This window comes from Passer montanus, unplaced genomic scaffold (genome assembly GCF_014805655.1).
Source record: "Passer montanus isolate IOZ18808 unplaced genomic scaffold, ASM1480565v1 scaffold77, whole genome shotgun sequence".
Classification (NCBI taxonomy): Eukaryota; Metazoa; Chordata; class Aves; order Passeriformes; family Passeridae; genus Passer; species Passer montanus.
The window spans coordinates 981531-999049 of NW_024372923.1; the positions used below are offsets into that span (position 1 = coordinate 981531).

At 44.0% G+C, this 17519-nt stretch overlaps 1 protein-coding gene across 2 annotated transcripts in view; it reads left to right on the forward strand.

Moving 5' to 3' along the window:
• The window catches only part of DOCK1 (dedicator of cytokinesis 1), a 265150-nt gene that overhangs the window by 3727 nt on the left and 243904 nt on the right, over positions 1 to 17519 (forward strand). The window lies entirely within an intron of this gene.

A 17519-nucleotide genomic window follows, 5' to 3' on the forward strand; every position in this document is an offset into this window, starting at 1 on the left:
GGGCTGGTGACAAAGTGGGGTTGGGGATTGGACTTGGACTTGATGGTCTTGGAGGTCTTTTCCAAGTTCAGTGAGTTCCAGTATTTTTGTTTGTTCCTGGTGAGTTTTTGTTGTGTGTCACAACTTGGCAAATCATAACAAGCCTAATTTTAGATGGGGACATTGGCCTCACTTCATAGTCAGAGTGTTTCAGTGCCTCCCTGAGATTGGGATAGCTTTTCCAAAGGGGTTTATGGAAGTACCTTCACACCAGGTACATAGAAATCTATACATTTTATTATTAGGGGAGGGCTTTATTTATTATTAGGGGAGGGCTTTAAGGAGTTGGTGGACTAAGAGGTGATACAGTGGTCATGATTTAAAAGTTTTTCAGCTGAGTTTTGATCTTTTAATGTCTCTTTGAACAGGGGGATGAGAATTTGTCAAGAGGAAAGCTGGTGAAAGCACAGACTATCCTACAGCAGAGCACTGCTGCTTCAGGGAGGACTGTGGTGCTTTAGGACAGGTTTAAGGCTTTTGTGGAAGCCTGGAGTCACAGTCCAGGCTGTGGAGAGCTGTGGTGGCACTTGGGGACTCTTGTTTAAGGAGATGATCTTGTGCACATTTGTGCCTTGGAGCAGGGAAGGAAACACTTGAAGGAAATTGAAAAAGATGGATCTTGGGAATGCATTTTGGTGATTTTAGTGATGCTGTGCTGTGAGGTTTGGAGCTGCGTGGCAGGACAGGTGACTGCTGTTAGTGACAGCAGGGCTGTGCTGTGACACATCCCAAACCCGTGGAGCAGAAGTGGAAGTGTAAAATGTCCATGGGGGATTTGCTGCTGCATCGATCAGAGTATTGGATGAGCACATGCAGGTTCAGATTCCTAGAGCCAGCACATCCCCTGGACACCCAGGTCAGGGTGTGTTACATCCCCTGGACACCCAGGTCAGGGTGTTGTGTGAGAAGCTTTGGGGTAGGTCAGGGTGTGTTACATCCCCTGGACACCCAGGTCAGGGTGTTGTGTGAGAAGCTTTGGGGTGACCTGTGAGCACATGCAGGTTCAGGTTCCTAGAGGCAGCACATCCCCGGGACACCCCGATCAGGGTGTTGTGTGAGAAGCTTTGGGGTGACCTCAGAGTGGATTTATAGTATTTGAAGGAACTGAAAGATGGAGAGACTCTCTACAAGGGATGGAGGGACTGGATAAACGGAGATGGGTTTAAAGTGACAGTGAATAGATTTAGATGGGATATTGGTAAGGAATTCTTCCCTGTGAGGCTGTGGAGGGGCTGGGATGGAACTCCCAGAGCATCTGTGGCTGTCCCTGGATCCCTGGCAGTGCCCAAGGCCAGGCTGGACATTGGGGCTTGGAGCAGCCTGGGACAGTGGGAGGTGTCCCTGTTATAGATGGGGTGATATTTATGATCCCTTCCAACCCAAACGATTCCATGGTTCTATTTTCCAATATCCTCTAATTCCCTGCTTACATTTCTGTGCTGCCCCATCCTGGCACCTCCTGAAGCAGGGGGCAGGGGCTGGAAGATGCACCACCCTTTTCCTGCGGGAATGACCCGAGTTGGACTGCAGGCTTGTGCTCAGCTCCTCCCAGTTTGCTCAGCAGCCACTATTGTTCTCTGTCAATAAACACTTGTTGCAAACAACAGATTGGAGAGGGATAACCTTACCAGATAAGTGGAAGGGAGCTGGACTCCTGTTTGTTTTCATCCAGGTCAGCAACAATATTACAGGCTGGGATTGTTCTGAGAAATGGTTCCTGATGGGATTTTCCAGGAATGTTTGTTTTCCTCTCATGGAGTACAAACTGACTTCAGTAGGTAGCCAGCTGCCTCTGACCGTAATACAGAGCTTTTATTTAACTTTGCAAAGGAAGTTTTCAGTGGGTTTAGGGAATTTTCACCTGGTGATTTTACTCTCTATCCTAGAAAATAAAACAGGAAGTAGAAAAGTGACTTTTACACTTTCCATGGTATGCAGGTATGGCAGTGACAGTAGTCAGGGGGCTGATCTAAGGTGTTTGATTTGGTGTATCCATCCCTGGAAGTGTCCAAGGCCAGGCTGGATGGGGTTGGAGCCCTCTGGGATAGTGCAAGGTGTCCCTGCCTGTGGCAGGGGGTGGAATGGGATGAGCTTTAGGGTCCCTTCAACCCAAACCATTGTGGGATTCTCTGACTTCAGGTAGCACCTTGGTGGGTTTTGTAATTATCCCTTTATCTGTTCTGTTGGAAATGCCTGACTTAGGTGCACTCAAACAATGCTGATTTTGGGCTCTTTGCCACGCTTGGCACAGGTTTCTTTGTGTTACAAAGGCATTTTCCTTTCTGCAAAGGCAAAACTTTCAGGGAAGGGGGAAAAAAAAATGGAGGCAACTTAAAATAAAACCTTCTCCAGGAAGCCCCTCTGCCAGCTTGCAGCTACAGGAGTAAGGGTTGGGATATTTTTCCTTTAAATATTGGTGTTTCTGGAGTTTGTCCCGTGCTGGCTGTGGAGCACATGGAGGATCCTTTGCTTTGTCTAATCCTTCAGTGTGGTCCTGCAGGACTGAAATACAATACCTCTTGTAAAACACCTGGGGATGTGTCCAGCTGGAGATAAATAGCTGGGGCTGACTCCTGGTAATGAATGGAAGCTGCAACAACTGCCTCTAATCCAGTTTTCAAATATTTATTCCATCCAAGGTGTCAGTTTTGTCTCTCCCTTTTGACTTCCTGCAAGTCCAAAACTTCCTCAAAATACTCAGTGGAGCTGCTCCTACTTGTGGGTATTCTTTGGCAGGGTGGAGGACCACTGACAAGTCAGATTGTTTCTTTTTTATTAAGCTTAAAAGCATTTTTAGTTCTGTTTTCTAGCCTGTGGTGGCACCCAAGGCTGTTCTGACAATAGTAATTTTCTGAGTAAGGCTTTAATGAATTCCTTGATGAGTTACTGGAATACTTTCCTCCTTTAGCTTGCGGGGGGAGGAATTGAAATCACGCCCTGTCTAATCCAAAAAAATGTTCAATAAGAGAATTTTTGTAATTCTGAAACTTTCTCTCCCTTTTCAGACTGTAGTTGTGCAAACATTTATATATTTATAGAATTATCTTCCCGTGTTTATGTAATTTGTGCATTAAATCTGATTTCTGATGTAAAGCTTTGTAATACAAGAAGCTGCAGTTGCTGCATTTCAGTTTCACCAGCTGAAAGATGAAATATTTTTCTGCTCCATATAGCTTTGTAACTAAACTGAAATAGTTGCATTGAGAACTATTATGTATAATCATGTACCCTATATGTAATAAAACAAACAGATGGATGAAGAACTGAAGCAACCAGTGGCTGCCATACATGAATTTGGGTGGTTTTTTTTGTATTTTTTTTTGTCACTGCTGCTTTATTTCAAATGCTGCTTATATTATTTCAGCACAACCCTTTTTAGAACGTGTTTGCAGAGGATTTTGGTGGCTGGTTTTGCCTTGAGGGTGTTGGAGTAGCAAAATGTCTTTGTGTTCCCCAGTAGAAAACACCAACAAGTGAGTGGAACAGGATTTGCTGTGTAATTTCTGAATGGGAATGGCAGCAAAATTGTACATAATCAACGTTTGTGCTTGTAGGCACTTGGGTTTTTGAGGCACTCTGTTTGTACATCCCTGCTCTTGCAGAAGCTGTGCCACTGTTATGGATGTGCTGCAGAAATGATTGAATATTGAGGTGGGAAACCTGCTGGAGCAGCTGCCTGGCTGAGCAGGTCTGGGGCTTTTGGGAAAATCTCGTTATCCCTGAGGAGTCCCACATGGAGAGGGCAGCTGGAATTACCTCTCTGAGAAAGAACCTCCTGGCTTGACCTGGGGAGTTCCTGCCTGGTTCTGGCAGAGCTTCCTTCAGCATTTGGAACATTTGGCATTGCAGGGTGGGCACTTGGGGCTGGAGAGAGCACAGAGCTAATGTTGATTTTTTTTTGTTTTTTTTTTTGTTTTTTTTGTTTGGGTTGGGATTGAAAGTGTTCGAGATGCTATTTTGTGTTTGGATTTAGATGTTAATTATTTCTTATATTACAGTTTTATAAGTTGTGAGTTTTACAGTATTTTACTAACAAGTTATGAAATTATTTTGTATCTATTTTTATAAGGCTTTTTAAGGAAAAACTAATTAAGAAATGACAAATTATTTTTAACTTAACAAATTACTTATTTTCTGTACTCTTTGGACTTTCTTGTTTAATTACAAAATAATACTTAAACTCATGGAGAAGGTGAAGGAGGAAGAGTTACTGCTTTAAAACTTATTGTAGTTTTATACATATTACTACATTTCAAAACTTTATTCTAAGTTTTTTACTATGTTATATTACTTCTATTTAAACTATACACTTATAATTTTATTGTTATTAATTAGCTTTAGAAGCTTATTTTACTGTTTTTAGTTCAAATGTAGTGTTTTCTTGGGGGTGTGTGCCTTCCAGCACAGAAAGTGTAAAATTCTCAGCATCCAGGGTTCCAGCACAGGTATCTGAAATACCTGAGAGCCTCTTGAGGCACGCAGATGCCTTCTGCAAGTGCAGCCTGGGGTGTTTGTGTGTGCTCTGCCTTCCTCCTCCTGCCTATCCAAACAAAGCACGGAAGTGCCGGCGTCACCGGCTGCGAGCTGGATGGGAGAAAATGTGGAATAACATCTGTGGAGGGACAGGGCCTGAGCTTCCCGGGGGGACAGGGACAGATGAGGCCACACTGTGCCCAGAAACCTTCAGCTGGGCTGTTCAGGCGGGTTTTCCCCATTTTCATGCATGAAAAAAAATAAAGAAGGAATAATCAGAATTTGGAACAGGGCCTGAGCGTCCTGGGAGGGACAAGGAACAGATGAGGCCACACTGTGCCCAAAAACCTTCAACTGGACTCTGTTAGGGTTTTCCCAATTTTCACACATGGAATATAAAGGAAAAATCAGGACTCAGAACATGGCCTGAGTGTTGCAGAAGGACAAGGAACAGCTGAGGCCACACTGTACCCCAAACCCTTCAATTGGGCTGTGTTAGGAGGGTTTTCCCAAATTTCATGCATGGAATAAAAAGGAAAAAATACAACTCGGAACAGGGAATCCTTCAACTGGGCTGTGTTAGGAGGGTTTTCCCAAGTTTCATGCATGGAATAAAAAGGAAAAAATACAACTCGGAACAGGGCCTGAGCATCCTGGGAGGGCAAGGAGCAGATGAATCCACACTACTCAAAAACCTTCAACTGGGCTGTATTAGGAGGGTTTTCCCCATTTTCATGCATGGAAAAAAAAGGAGAAATCAGGACTGAGAACATGGCCTGAGTGTCCCAGAAAGACAAGGAACAGCTGAGGCCACACTGTACCCAAAAACCTTGAACTGGGCTGTTAGGAGGGTTTTCCCAAGTTTCATGCATGGAATAAAAAGGAAAAAACAATTTGGAACAGGGCCTGAATGTCCCAGAAGGACAAGGAGCATAAGAATCCACACTACCCAAAAACCTTCAGCTGGGCTGTGTTAGGGGGTTTTCCCCATTTTCATGCTTGGAGTAAAAAGAAAAAAACTGGAATTAAGGGAGACCATGGCCAACCCAGTGCTGCTGGTGCCTCTGGGAGTGGGCAGAGGTACAGGAGGATGGGAAGCTCCACTCTTCCCTTCCCTGCCTCCCAGCTGCTGCCTTAGCCTTGAGCATCCTCCTCCTGGTGCCAGCTGGTGTGCAGGAGGAAATGTTGGCAGCAGGGAATGGTTCAGGGCATGCAGTTGGGTGCTTTTATTGAGGAGTTGCTTCATGCAGAGTGTGGATCAGAAATGCAGTGGAAGCAACTGGTAATAGGAAAAAGTGCTCCTGTAGCAGAGCCTGCCACAGGAAATCTCTCGGTGCTCAGCCAGATGGAAGCTGCTGCTGAGGATTTGAGTTTGTGAGTCTTGAGGCAGATGGTGAAGGATTGAAAAGGACGCTTGCTTTCAGGAAAATCTGCTGTGCATATGGGTTCAGTGAGCAGATCCTGGCTGCCAGGGCTGGGAATTGCTGAGGATGTGGCTTGGAATGCCCTGCAAATGCTGTCCTCTGAAGGAGGGCTTGCACTGTGCACAGATATGGTGTGATGTGTCACTCGGGCCAGGAAAGTTGGAGATAAGGGCCTGTGGGAATGTTTCTGTTGATAAATATGAGGTTAATCTCTCAAAGTGGGAGTGTATGAGTGGAAACGAACATCAACATGACAAGAAATCTTTAATTACTGTTTTGAGGATGTGTCCAGCAGCTGTTGTTTGATTGACTTTTTCCTGCTGCTTTGGGGTGCTGTGGGAGAACTGTTCTTTTGCATCAGTCTGTGGCTCATTTGTGGCTTTAATATAGAAAATAATTCTTGCACTCAGGCCTTTAGTGTGCTCTGTCTAACCCGAGGTACTGGTGATGTTACCTGGTGTCCAGCTTCTTTTTTTCCCTTTGTCTCTTGTCCTTTCAAATTCCCAATTTTCTGCAGGCATCACCTGTTGCCTTCTTATCCCTGCAGGAATTCCTTCCTTCCTGCTCACCTTTTTTCCCACTATTATACTGCCTCAGTCTTGCTTGTTACATTTTTCTTGCCATGGCTGGTAGGTGTTGGTATTTCCATCAATCCATCATTTTCTTTGACCAGGATTCTTAGGTGGAGAAGACTTGAGAGCCTGTTTTATTTCCTTCTGTCTGAGCCTGGTGTGTCTTGTGGGTTTGCTTTTTGTTGGGTTTTTTCCTTCTGTGGATTGATCTCTGAAGCTTCCAGTGTGAAGGGTAACTCAAACTGATGGTAAAAAAAAAAAAAAGGTTTGTGGCATTTTAATTTTTTTTTTTTTTTTTAATTTTGGAGGTATTTTGGCTTCTGTTTCACGCTAGGGTTAATCTGTGGAAGGTTTGTGTTTGGTATGGCAGGATCCTGCTCTGTCCTTCCCTGTCAGCAGCACCTCTAGCTGCTGACAGTCTGTGTGCCACCTCTGCCACCTCCACTGGGCTGCTCTGCCCTTTTGTGATACTCCTCACTGACATTTGGCCATAAAGGAACCAAATGTTTTGTCCAGGCCATGGCAGGAGAGTGCACAGGAGCAGCTCAGAATTCCTGGAGCACTGGGACTGCCTCACAAACAGCTGGCATTGACTCCTTTGTAAAAATAATTTAGTGACATGTGACAAAGCAGTGGATAAAGATCCTTTTCCCAGAGATTTCAGTCATTGAGCTGTTTTGGTGAGAAAACAGCTGTCCTTGCTGACACTGAAGTGGCTGGAGATGAGAACAGATATTTTTTGTGGTGCAGAGATATTTTTTGGCCAGTAATTTCCTCACTGTGTGAGTCAAATGGGACAAAACACCAACCCCAAACTTTTTGATGCAGAGCCAGAGATTCTTTTGGTATTTAATACACTACACTTCATTTATATTTATTTGTATTTGTTTTATTTGTATTTGTTGGTTGTGTTCTTGAGCATTTGACTGAAACTGAGACTCTAACAGGATTTAAAAAGCACATATGATGTTTATCTGGTAACAGGGACATCTGCAGTTAGGTGGCATTGCTTTCATGCTGAGCATTGCTGCCCTGCAAAGCTCCAGGAGGTGCTCATGGCTGAGGGAGTTTTTTGTAAGGTCATGATCTGTCTCTAAAGTGCTGATTATGGGAATTGGACTTTGGGTTCTGTCTGGTGCCTCTCCTGCTCAGTCCCAGTTTTGGGATGTTGATGGAGGTGGTGCTTGTGTGAGATTATGGCAGAAGCTTGGTTAAACCAGTGCTGCAGCCAAACTGGGAATGGGGTCCCAGCAGGTGGTGCAGTCCCCATCCCTGGAAGTGTCCAAAAGGTGTGGATGTGACACTTGGGTTGGTGATCACCATGGTGCTGGGTGACTGTTGAACTGGATGATCTCAGAATCATTAAAAGATTAGCAAAGTGGTTTTGGGAAAAACATCCCAAACCTTCTTAAAGAACCATTTGAGTCTTCAAGGAGTGGCTGAAGTATCTTGCTTTGAACTCTGTAGGGAGGGAATTCTTATTCCCAAAAAATAAAACTGGATATAGCCAGATAAGCACATTTTTAGTCAAGACTTGAGAGAATGACTCAGTTGTGGTGCTGCTGACATTGTTGGAAGTTTTGTGTGGGTTCAGCTCTGGTTTGATTTTCTAGTTGAATGTATTCTTGAAGTGATTTATTAACAGATTTTTATCAATCACTTGTGCTGCAGAGGAGGCCTCTGTTTATTTACTGGGCTGTGATGAGTGATGGAACTGGTTCAGATTTTTGCCTTAGACACAGAAAGTACAGTTTGGGCTTCCTGCAACAGCTGCACTTTCCACAGTTAGAGCACACAAAGGTGAACGTGTTCTTGGCTGAAAACCAGGAGTTTTAGGACTTTTAGGACTTGAATATTTAAAATATTGGCATAACTGCAAGATTTTACAGCCCGGGTGTGATACCATCTATAACACAGCATGCTGATCTTAAATAAAGATACAAACTTTTAAGACCAGGAGTTCCTGTATTATATTTGTAAAGGGCTGTCTGGATGCTTCCATAACATTTACATGAAAAATGTGGAAAATACAAAATTTTGTGGAGAGGAACTAGAATAATTGTGTGCCAGCTTAGGTTTTCAGGAGATGGGTAGTGACACCTTTGAGAAATGCCTGTATAAACAGAATGAAAAGTAAAATCTTGATCATTAGTGAAATATTGAGTTCTATAATTGTTTCCCTTTTTTTGCACATGACAGAATTTGTGTTGTTACCTTTGCATGCAGCAGCTTCCTCTTGCTCTTGGGCCATTCACGGAGCAAGAAGTATTTTTAAAGTTTAAATTGTTTTTCTCCAGAACACTGAAGGCTGCTTAGCAAAAGGATTGAGTTTGATTCCTGCAGGAAAATGGCACAAATAGTCTCCCCACCTTTTCCAGCACAGGTCCCACTGCTGGGTGCTCCTGGTGTCTCAGAGGATGCTTTCACCAAACATAGCCAGGGCAAATGTGTGATTTGTATATCAAAAAAAAAGGTGATTTGCTGGGCATGAATTGTGTGGAGTGTGCTGGTTGTCATTAATTTGTTTTTTTAATAGTTCTGTTTTGAGGTAGAGGTGCTACAAGTGGAGACAAGGAGTTGAGAAATAACCACTGATTTTAGAGAAATGCAGTGTTTTTTCAGCGAGGGAAGGAAACGTTTTAGGGTGAAAGTTGCACTGTCCACCTTTGCTGCTTGTTGGAGCTTTCCAGAGACATTGAAGCAGATTTTGGGAATCATGGCAGGGAAATCAGTCCCCTTAAGCTGTTGTTTGCAGTGTTAGGAACAGCCAGGATCTGCTCCTTGGCCAGGAGCTGCCTCTGGCCCCTGCTCTGCTCAGGGCATGTTCTGGCTGCTAATGCCTCCCCCCTTTTCAGGGAATTCTCAGAGTGGTGCTGGGAAAATAACCTGCAAAAAGGGGGAAAGAATAATAAAAATAGTCCCTTTCTTGCAGCAGAGGTGAGAGAGTTACTGCTGGATTAGTGGCACCTTAATCACCCTCCTGGCATTAATATGTGACCATCAGGGGGTTTTTAAAATAGATTTTCCTTGGATCATTATGCTTGGGAAGGAAGGAGTTACGACTTTGAATTATTCTGAATTAACAAGGGAGATTTGGAGGCTCAGGGCAGTGAAGGAAGGAAGTCTAAGGGTTAATTTTGATGTGTTTCAGTAGGCTTGGAGGGTGCCTTAGCAGTGGGGAACCAGTTCTCACCTGGGAATTGCTGTATACATCTGGGATCGTTTACTGCGCTGCACCAACTTTAAAATATCAATGTATTACACTATATACACATTAAAATAATTGTTAAATTTAAATAATAATAAAAAAGACTTGGATTTGATGACCCTTGTAGGTCCCTTCCAACTCAGAATATTCTGTGATTAGGCTAGAAAATACTTTAGAGTTATGAAATAAACTCATGATAAAGTGAATGGTTGTGAATGTACAGGTGGGTTCTTATTGTGCCACAATTGTGCTCAGGGTCTGGAAACAGATTTAGGGTGTTCCTCTACTCTGGTTTTCCCCCTTCCCAGAAGTCTGAATTTATGGAGCAAAACCTGATGCTGGGTCTTTGGTGCACAGTGGGATCGTCTAAGTTCCATTTCCTTATTTCCTCCAGAATGAACACAAAGATTGGTGTGGGCTCACAGGGTTCCGAGGTGGGGAAATTGGAATGACAGGGCTGTGAGCTCTCTGTGAGAGCTGCCCTGGGCTGGAGCTGCAGGGAGCTGGACAGTGACCCTTTGTTAGGGCCAGTGGCCGAGCCAAGTCCGCTGGAAGCCGCCCGGAGCATGTGATTGCCCCTGGTTTGGAGAAAAACAGTTTTCCCCTGTTTTTGCAAAATGCTGCTCTTATCTTTGAATGCATTCAGTTCTGTTTGACTCGCTCCCATGGTGATTTTTCCCCCTAATTCCGGCGTGAGGTGCAAGTTCAGGAAAAGTGTTGCTGATTTCCCATTTCTGCCCTGGCCTGGCTGTACTGGGAGAGAGGGGGAAAGTGTTGCTGGGTCCAGCTGGGGTTCTCTCAGCAGGTCATTCCTCTCTGGGTGTTCTTTTGGGGAATGCAGAAAAAGTTTCTTGGGGTTTCTTTGACTTGGGGTCTGTTGGAGACAGTCTGATAATGTGATGGCAAAGAAAAAGAAATTTTTACACATCAAACCTTGATGTGTAAAAAGCCTCAAACTCCATTAATCCTTTTCTTCCATTCCAGAGGCTTTCCTGAGAAAGACCAGAGGAATTTTGATTTTGTTTTCCCTTGTTGAAATACTGAGGAGGAAGAACAGTAGGAAATGAAAGCATCTTCCCATCACCTCATTTCCTCCTTGCTTTAGGCTCTTTGCTCTGCATCATCGGCTCGGTGTTGCAGTGAATTGTGTAATTTTTTTCCTGTTTCCACAGCGGTGCAAGAGGAGCTTCAGTGTGTTGAGCTTGATTTTATAGTCATTGAAATGCCTATTAAAATATAGTTGTGCCATTAAGCTCACTGCTGTAGTAATGCTTAGTAAAAGACACTCTCTTAGCACAATTCTGCTCTGTGCCATAGGATTTCCTGCCATGGCAAGGGAGAGGCTTGAAGAATTAGGGGGCTGGTGCTTCAGGGATGCTCCCAGGGAGCTCTGTGGGCTCCTGGAGCACCAAGTTGGGCTTGGCGGAGCTCTGACATAATTTGTGTGGGTTTAGCCTGGAGTGCTGTGTTGGGAAGGACTTGAGGGTTTCTAAGTCCCTTTCACACGCTGGATTTAACAGTGAGCTTGTGACATTTGGGATGTTGCACCTGTGTGTGTGTTGGACATAAACTAAACCAGGAGATGTTTCACTCATCATGAGGGTGGCAGAGCACTGGAACAGCTGAGGGAGGACATGGAGCCTCCCTTCTCCATGGGAGACACTCCAAACCCACCTGGCTGTGCTCCTGTCACCTGCCTTGGCAGGGGGATAGACTGGGTCATCTCCAGAGCTCCCTTCCAACCACAGCTGTTTTGGGATTCTGTGGCTGGATTTGGAACTCCTCTTGGGGCTGTCCTTGCTGTTCGAGTTTTTGGGTTTCTGTGGCTGGATTTGGGACTTCTGAGGCTGTCCTTGCTGTTGAGTTTCTGGGATTTTCTCCGTGGGAGACACTCCAAACCCACCTGCCTTGGCAGGGGGATGGACTGGGTCATCTCCAGAGCTCCCTTCCAACCACAGCTGTTTTGGGATTCTGTGGCTGGATTTGGAACTCCTCTTGGGGCTGTCCTTGCTGTTCGAGTTTTTGGGTTTCTGTGGCTGGATTTGGGACTTCTGAGGCTGTCCTTGCTGTTGAGTTTCTGGGATTCTGTGGCTGGATATGGGGCTTTCCCTGCAGCTGACCTTGCTGCTCACAGAATCACAGAATAATGAGGTTGGAAGAGACCTCTAGGATCGAGTCCAACCTAAGTCCCAACACCTCAACTAGACCATAGCACCAAGTGCCATGTCCAGTCTTTTTTTAAACACATCCAGAGATGGTGATTCCACCACCTCCCTGGGAAGAGCATTCCAGTACTTTAAGATTCTTTTGGTGAAATTTTTTTTTGTACTATCCAACGTGTACCTTCCCTGACGTAGCTTGAGGTTGTGTTGAAGGAGTTGCTGCTGTCCCTGGGCAGGGCTGGCTGAGGATGGGGTGGGTGCATCCCTGCTGGCAGGGCAGGGATGGGGGCACATCAGGCAGGAGCGGGTGTGGAGCTGCAACTCTGCCAGTTTTGGTCATTTCTCCTCTCCTGGGGACCCTTGGCTGGAGGATGTGCCTGACTCACCACCAGCCCAGGCACATTTGATGCTCTGACCAGAAGCTGGATGAGTTCTTCTCTCCAGCATTTAACTCTTGTCCTTCTCCTGCCCAGCAGACCCCTGGGGGCGTTTTCTATATAGCAGTGTTGAAACTTTTGCAAATTTTCTAATAACCACGTCTAGAGGTGGTTTTGAAATTTGCTGAATTCAAGCACTGAAATCCTTTCTTGAGGCACAAATTGTTTTTTTGGGTGAGCACGGCTAATGATCAGATGCTGTCCTTGCCTTCCTGGAGGATCAGGAGCCAAGTTACAGCTCCTTAGTGGCCCCCAGTGAAATGTAGGTCTGAGGGAACATCAAAACTCACTTTCTTTGTGATTCTGAGTTACCACAAGACAGATGCCAAAACATCTGCCTCTAGATAATGTTTTGTGTTAGTCTAAATCAGCATCTTGCTTTTTCTGCAAGAGCCAGTGTTGAGAACTCAGGGTGATGTGATTACTCTTTGCATCCAGGGTGTTTCACTTAATGGACTTCTTAATATTAAAAATCAATTTGGATGTTCTTGATTGTGCCTCTTGTTAGCTGTGCATTATGGCACATTAATAATGCTGTTAGAGTCAATAATGATGTGTATATATATATTTTTTTTAGCACTAGTTTCAGCTTTATACCCTCAGTACTTGGTGGTGAAGCACTGTACATACACATTAGCCAGGAGGAGGGGAGAGAGCTGGTAAAATGGTGACTGAGCATCTCACTTCATTAGCTCCCTAAAAATAAAGTGTCTGGCTTGAAAGGGGGGAGGGAGGGAAGCGAGAAACTGAACTTGCTTCTTGGAAATCTTGGCTTTGTCCAGAACTGTTCATTTCACAGAATCCCAGATTTATTCAGGTTGGAAGAGAGCACCAAGATCTTTAAGGCCAAGCTGTGCCTGATGCCCATCTTGTCCCCAGCTCAGAGCCCTCAATGCCACCTCCAGCCCTTCCTTGGATACCTTCAGGGGTGGGCACTCCAAACCTCCCTGGGCAGCCCCTTCCAATGTCAAATCACCCTTCCTGTGAAGAAATTCCTCCTGATGTCCAACCTGAGCCTCCCCTGCTACAACATTTCTTGTGTTCTTTTTGCTTTCCCTGGGAGCACATCCTGAACCCCCCTGGCTGTCCCCTCCTTGTGCAGAGCCACAACAACATTTCTTGTGTTCTTTTTTCTTTCCCTGGGAGAAGATCCTGATCCCCCTGGCTGTCCCCTCCTTGTGCAGAGCCACAAGGTCCCCCTGAGCCTCCTTTTCTCCAGATTTTATTTCTTTCTCTATTTTTTAATGAAAGGACAAGCATCTTGTTTTGTCCTCCTCCAGCTCTGCCAGCAGGGCTCAGCAGGGTGGTTGCACTTTGGGAAGGCCCCAACTTTGGGATTGTTCTGGATTTCTGAAGTTCCCTCATCTTATTAATTAATTAACTCACGTTGGGTAGGGAGTGAAGAGACACCAAATGTGATGCAGGACACATTGCTGCCTTTGCTATCCAGTGTGAAGCCTGGGGTGCCTGCTGGTGCTTAGAAAGGCTTGGTGGCCCTTCACTCTGTGTCCTGGTTTTGGAAGAGGCAGGCAGGCTGGCATTGCAGGGATTTCAGCCTGGGGGTTCCAGAGGCTGCTTTAGGGTTCTCTCACTCTCAACAGATGCCCTGTGTAGTGATGGAGGAGTTTGCAGGTGAACCGTGGTGTGTTTTCAGGAATTTGCTGCTCCCAGAGAGGAGGAGTAAAAGGAGCCATCTCACCTTTGTAAGGGAGAGTGGTGATAAATCCTTTCTATCTACTTGAACTTGTGGGATTTGGGCTAATCCTGTGAGAAAAGTCACATTTGTGGATTTAATCAATAAGATTAGAGCACCACTGGCCAGGAGGAACTTCAAGCCTGATTTTCTCCTTTAGCTTAATGGTAACTGCTCAGATCTGAGAATTTCTCCAGGATTCTTCTTTCTTCAGGAAATAATTTTTTGTGGGAATGTTTGGATAACAGAATAATTAAAATACTGAGAAAGAACTCTGAATCAAGCTTGGTGAGACTAGGAATGACAAAACCCAAGGTGAAGGGGAGAGGATCTACCGTTGGTTAATGCACATATGAAATAATTGTCTCTTAAAGTTCTCAGGTGTAACTCCTGACTCAAACACTGCTTTTTTCTTTTTGCTTCTCCATTAGCCTCAGGTGTAGAAATCAGGAGCTCCTCTGGGTGAGTATCAGAGGACTAAGGAATCTGCCTGAATACTCAAATCATCCACTTTCATTTTAGGGAAAACAGGAAAACCTTCAGGTGTCTTTTAATACCAGAGAATTTACAAAAGACTTTGCTTTCACCTCTGCAATTTGTCTGCTTTTATTGAAAAAGCACAGTTAGGATTTAGGGATTTTTTTTTTTAAAGCCAGTGTAAAATAAAGCTGGTAGTGTGTTAAATGTAGTTTGGGTTCATTCAGGAGTTCAGAATGATTAATACAGCCTTTAAAGCAAAGTAATGCCAGGGAATATTACTCTGTAACATCTTTATGCTGTCTTAAGATATCTTACCTTTTGTGCAGTTAGAAAAAAGCTTTTCCAACATAAATTGATGTTACCTTTGCTTGTTCCTTTGTTTCCACCACTAATTCTTCTAGTGTTGGCCCCCTCATTTTTCTGATGTGTGCAGACTGAGTGCAGCTCACAGAGGTGTTTGTGTTCTTGAATGGTAAATGGGGTTTGGTGCAATTACTGTAATGCCCTGTTCATTGTTCCTTTTTTATCAACTCTTAGAGCTGAAAAAACGCCTCTTTCTGTGCCCACACTTAATCCTCTGCTTTTGGTACTTTTTGGACCCTTGGGTGGATGTTGGATTTTTTAAATTAAGCAAAACATACTTCAGTTCAAAAAGAAAAAAACTTGAAAAATGGAAAGATATACCTCAGGTTTTTAAATATTTTAAATGATAGCTCAGGATGCAGTTGATGAGACAAAATGCAAACATATGAGTTTCATGCTTTACTCCTCCAAACTTTGTCTTTTCCTTTAATTAAAGCCTTGTTGTTTGCTCCAATCAAACGTTTTCTATCACAGCATCTTTTGATGCCACTGTACATTAAAAAAAAAACTTCCTGTGAGGAGGAGTTACCTGCTCCCTTGCAGGGGAGTTTGTGGTGCAGTTCAAGCCTTGCTTTGTAATCACAGGGGTGGAATGCACTTTATAGTTATTTGGGTTGTTTGCTTCATGATCTGTCAGTGCTGTTGGAAGCCAGAAATGTGATTTATTTTCTCTTGCAGACATATTTTTCACACATATATATATATATTTTTGAAGATAAATCACACCCCCCCGGCTCCTCAGTCAGCTGAGGTCAGTGGGAGCTGGCGTGGGCAGTAATTACCATTTGATGGCTGTTTGTCATCTTCTGTCAGAAGAATTGGTCATTCCACTGCAGCTCCTGCTGCCTGACCTTCCTTGTTGTGACAGACACCACTTTGAGCACTCTTGGGCATAAATTTTAGTGCCTTTTATTCATAGCTGCCTTTGATCCTGAGCGTTATTCCACTTAAATGCCGGAGAAATGCTCAGCTGAAGTGTGAATTGAGTACAGGACTGGTTTTTAATCTGTTCTAATGCAGATTTTTCCTGGCTGGGATGTCTGGTGTGAGTCAGTGAAGTTGCTTGTCAGGGTCCTGGAGGTGGGAGACTGTCCTTGGATTCATTTCTGGATGTGTGAACATCCCAGGGGCCCCTTGACGGAGCTGTGAGCATTGGAGGGATCTCAGTAAACACCCTCAGGATTGGGTTTCTTTTTATGCTGCACTCCAGCCATGCAAGTTTGGAGGAGTTAGTGTGACTTTGTTTTCCCTGCTATGCACAAAGGCTGAAATGAGAATATTTCTCAGGAGTGTTTCCAAGCAGACTGTCCCACGTGCTCTGTGTTCACCACTGTGAGCAGTTTAAAATGCTCATTTTTGTGAAGGTTTTTCTCAGAACCCCCTTCTCCTGCAGGGTGGCATTTATGGCTCTCGGATATCCTGTGCCAGATACCTGGGAGGGAGAGTTTATCTGTCTGTAATAATGCCAAAATTAAGGAAGATATTAAAACACAAATAGCTTGGCTTGTTTTGATGCCAGTAAAAACTGTTACTTTCTAAAAGCTTCATTTAAATCCTGATGATATTGGTCTCTGCAGTGCACCTGACCTTTGTTCTTTTTACCCTGTGGTGTGTTTTAATTCCATTAATAATCTTCCACCTTATACAGTGTTTTTTCCTAACTGCTTTCCCATGTCTTTTTTTTTCCACTTGTGCACTCAGATTTATTTATTTACCTCTTCACTCTAAAGTCTGTCAAGCCAGAGGAGTTCTGCAGAGAAAAGGACCCAGCCAGCCTGGGAGGATTGATTTGGGGGTGATCCACCAATAAATCAGTCCATAACCAGTGGGTTATGGATTGATTTATTGGTGATCCAATGGATTATTTATTGGCTATCCAATGGTTTATGGATTGATTTGTGTGTGATCCGGTGGGTTATGGATTTATTTATCAGTGATCCAGTTGATTATTTATTGGTGGGCCAATGGCTTATGGATTAATTTCTTAGTGAGCCAATGGCCTATGGATTGATTTATGGGTGATCCAGTGGGTTATAGATTGGTTTATTGGTGAGCCATTGGGTTATTTATTGGTGATCTGGTTGTGAGCTGAAATTCCAGGAGTTCTGGGCTGAACAAACAGGAATTCCTGGAGGAGATTCTGATTTTCAGGTGTTATTGATCCCCTTTGGAGGGAGTAGCTGCAGTTGTAAGTTGAAGAAGACATTTCTGTGGGTCCACCTTGACTAAAGTTCTTTAATTTCCATCTTCTGAAATATTTCAGTCTCTGTCTTCAAGGAGGACCCTCCTTGATATTGGAAGATGTTTTTTTTTTTTCTGCTACATAACATTTACTCCTTATAAAACTGATGAGAATTTGGCTTTTGGAGTTGTAACTGTTTTGGTTTTCAGATCAAGAGTATTTTTTCCCAACCAAGCCTGGTTTGTAGCATTCTTTGTCAGATGAGTTTGTGGACGTTGCCCAGATTTTCTTTTGGGAGTGGCAGAGAGGAGTGGTCTTTGAATTCCTGTTGGATTTGTTGTAGTTTATTGAACAGTGGGTTTCTGAAGTTGCCTCTGCCACTCAGAAATTCTGAAATAATATTTTTCAACATCCTGTGCATGCAGTAAATGTATGAAAATGACTGAGAAATCATCCTTTAATGTTAGCGTGGCAATTGGAGTTTTC